Source organism: Leptonychotes weddellii, chromosome 9 (assembly GCF_054177405.1).
Source record: "Leptonychotes weddellii isolate Sample4059 chromosome 9, ASM5417740v2, whole genome shotgun sequence".
Taxonomy (NCBI): Eukaryota; Metazoa; Chordata; class Mammalia; order Carnivora; family Phocidae; genus Leptonychotes; species Leptonychotes weddellii.
This window is the reverse complement of record NC_138377.1, coordinates 89,375,875-89,378,813: the sequence shown is the minus strand read 5'-3', so window position 1 is coordinate 89,378,813 and position 2,939 is coordinate 89,375,875. Positions and strand designations below refer to the sequence as shown.

Below are 2,939 nucleotides of genomic sequence, written 5' to 3'. Positions count from 1 at the left end.
TTAACCACTAAGTATTGGTAGTAACTTGTTACACTGCAACAAGTAACAGTGCATTATTTAATCTCTGGACTGGGCAGAAGAATTTATTTGGGTTCCAGCTTCATCTATAAAAATTAAGGATTAGACAAATTAGTCTGAAAACCTCAGTGTGCTCTAACATTCTATTACTCTGCGAATGATTCTATTATTCTTTAATTTTTGTGAGTGCCTATCATTGCTAGCTAGTTACTATTAGCAGTGTTCAGATAAAGCAGACAAAGTGTGAATAAAATAGAGGCTTTAGAGGACAGTATGCACAATAGTAGACATAATCTGAGATCCATTGTAGTAAACATTCTCCCCAGCTATGGGGGGAAAAGAAAGGAAAAAGAGAATCTTTGCACAAAGAGATTAAGAAGTTCTTTTATACTGGCAGAATTGGCCCCACATTCCTTGGATAGCAAACCATGACTTCTAATAGCTTCATTTTTATAACATCAGTGTAAAGTTCTGGAGCTTGAAGCAAACAGGCTGTTGCACAGATCTGTATGTCTGAATTTGCTAGAGTCCCAAGATAAACAAAAAACATTCTTTTGAAGACTTGGTGGCTTTTATGCATTCCATATGATTTGAATTAAATCTTATCTTCTGTAGTGGGCCCACCACACACAAGTAGGAGTAAGGGGCTGTGTACCCTGCCCTGAAAGGAATAGAAGGGAGGCAGAAGCCTGTCCACCATTAATAGTCAGCCTGTGTTCCCTTCTGTTCCAAAATGTTCAGAGGAGTAGGCAGATAAACACGATTTCTGCCTGTAAGACTTTCAGCCTAAATTGAGCTATAAATGTAAACCAGGGGGCTCCTGGCTGGCTCAGTCGGTGGAGCCAGCAACCCTTGATCTCAGGGTTGTGAGTTGGAACCCATGTTGGGTGTAGACATTACTTAAAATCTTTCTAAAAAATCTTTTTAAAATCAGAAACTGTTGATTTATTTTCTATGTGCCCTTCTGATAGGGCCTATTATGTATCATTACAAGTGAATGAACTGGATAACCATGAGCTCAGGGCTGAGTGTCCAGAGACGCCCCCTTTGTGGCTAGCTGGCTAGGTGACCATGAGCATGGCTACCAACGTCTTTTGGCTTTCCTTTAATTTTATGGTTCCCTGGAGTGAAATGATGATCAACTAGAAAGTAAAAATAGACCTCAAGATAGGTGGAAGATTAAAACACATAAGCATCAGGAGTAGGAGAAGAGCTCTGAAATGTGTGAAAGGAAAGAATTCAAAGGTGCAGGGAGAGGTCATCAAGATTCTTAGCCAAACATTCCTGCTAGTTTGAAGTCTGAGTACAGTATTTGAGCAATCATACACAAAAACATGTTTGCTTACATGTTGCCACTGTGGTCCGTAGAAATAGAGAAGGGGAGAAAAGCGAGAAATTAAGCAAAACCTAGCGGAGGGAGCCAGCAAAGAGGCAGCAAAAGATCGGCAGTTAAGAAAGAAGGAAGGGAGGTAATTTCTTTGTTGGAACTCGAGACTCAAAGCCACCGGCCCCACCCAGCCCGGATGGCCTGCCACGAGGACGCGCAGCGCTGCCATGCGCGCAGGGTGCTGAGCCCGGTTGTGGGAGGTGTGGAGAGAAGCTGAGAGGACCGCGCTCCGGAAAAACGGGCTCCTCCCGAGGCGGGAGAGGGGTGTGGGATCTTGGAGCCTGGCTTTGGCCTCCCACCCGTTCCTCTCATCCCAACCCTGGCTCCGGGCCTGGCTGCGTGCTGCGAGGCCCACGTGAGCCAGTCTTTGCAGGGCAGGACCAGGCGGATCGCCCGCCCCACTCTCCTCCCAGGAACTGTTGGTCAGAGGTTAAGCTAATATGTTTGCAGACGGTAACTGGGAGCTGGAGCTGGATGCCAACGGCCCCTGCTCAGGGGAATCTCGATTTATGTTTTTGGAACAATTCTTCCATTTCAGTGACCCCTAAAAAAAAATGTGACTTAACCAAGCTCCGCGTCTATTAAAGTCTTGCTAATTTATTAACCTAAGTCAGGGCTGAGAACTTGACATGGCGCTAAAAAAGTAAAGAGGAAGGGTGGAAGAAACGAGGCCGCCGATGGGCCTCAAGGAAGTCTCAGCAGAGCTTTAATGGAGGGCAGGGCAGTGGGCGCGGGGGCCGCTCCTGCATGGCGCGGCTCGGGAACGTTCCAGGGCGAGGCCGCCCCAGTAGGCGGCGGCCGGGGAGGGTGAGTCACCCTGACTTGGGGTGGGAGCGGGCAGGGGGAGGCGGGGTGGGGCGGGCCTCCCTTGCACTGAGGATGTCGCGGCTATAAAAGCCCCACCCAGGGCAGCCAGCTCTGCTCTACAACTGGGGACGCTCGCCGCTCTCGGCGCCGGGCCCAGGTAAGCGGGGTGCGCCCCGCCCTCCCGCTATGGCCCCGGGACCGCCGCGCTAGCGGGGCGGGGAGCAGCGGGGAAAAGAGGAAGACGGCCTTGCGAAGAGCCTTAGGCCACAGGAACCCGGGAAGCCGTCCAGGGAAGGGGGCTGGAGGGACGGTCTGCACAAGGGGTTCTGCGGAGAGCAGCGTAGTAGCAGGGTGATCTAGGTAGGAGTGAGGGAACTGGTTGCGTCCCGGCGTTGGGGTTGCAAGGCAGAGGGAGGGCGTCGGGCATCCCCCCGAAGCGCTTCCAGGAAGCTCGGAGACGGGCGCGGGGGCGGGGGGGACGGAGGGAGGCCCCACATTCCAGACGTGTCGGGCGCCGCGGTGGGCAGGGTGTGGTTGCTCGGGTAACCTTGGGTCCCAGGCGGAGCAGTCTTGGGGGCATTTCCCTCCACGTTTAACAAAAGCTTAACGGCCATCTAGAAAGTAACCTCCCTCAGTTTTAAATTACTTTATTTGAAAAAAAAAAAACACAAAAAACATTTGTGGAACTTGTACCGACCATCTGGAAGGAAGCAGTGGGGGGAGGATG

At 50.9% G+C, this 2,939-nt stretch overlaps 1 protein-coding gene across 2 annotated transcripts in view; it reads left to right on the top strand.

The window, feature by feature from the left end:
* Window positions 1–2,251: 2,251 nt before the first annotated feature.
* The window catches only part of ANXA2 (annexin A2), a 44,828-nt gene continuing 44,140 nt past the window's right edge, over window positions 2,252–2,939 (top strand). Inside the window, exon 1 of one of the 2 annotated variants that reach the window (XM_006732328.3) lies at window positions 2,252–2,369. The gene's annotated coding sequence lies outside the window, so the exon portion shown is untranslated. Of the gene's footprint in view, window positions 2,370–2,555; window positions 2,573–2,939 lie in introns of those variants that run through there. The other variant, XM_081831198.1, reaches the window with a different exon arrangement.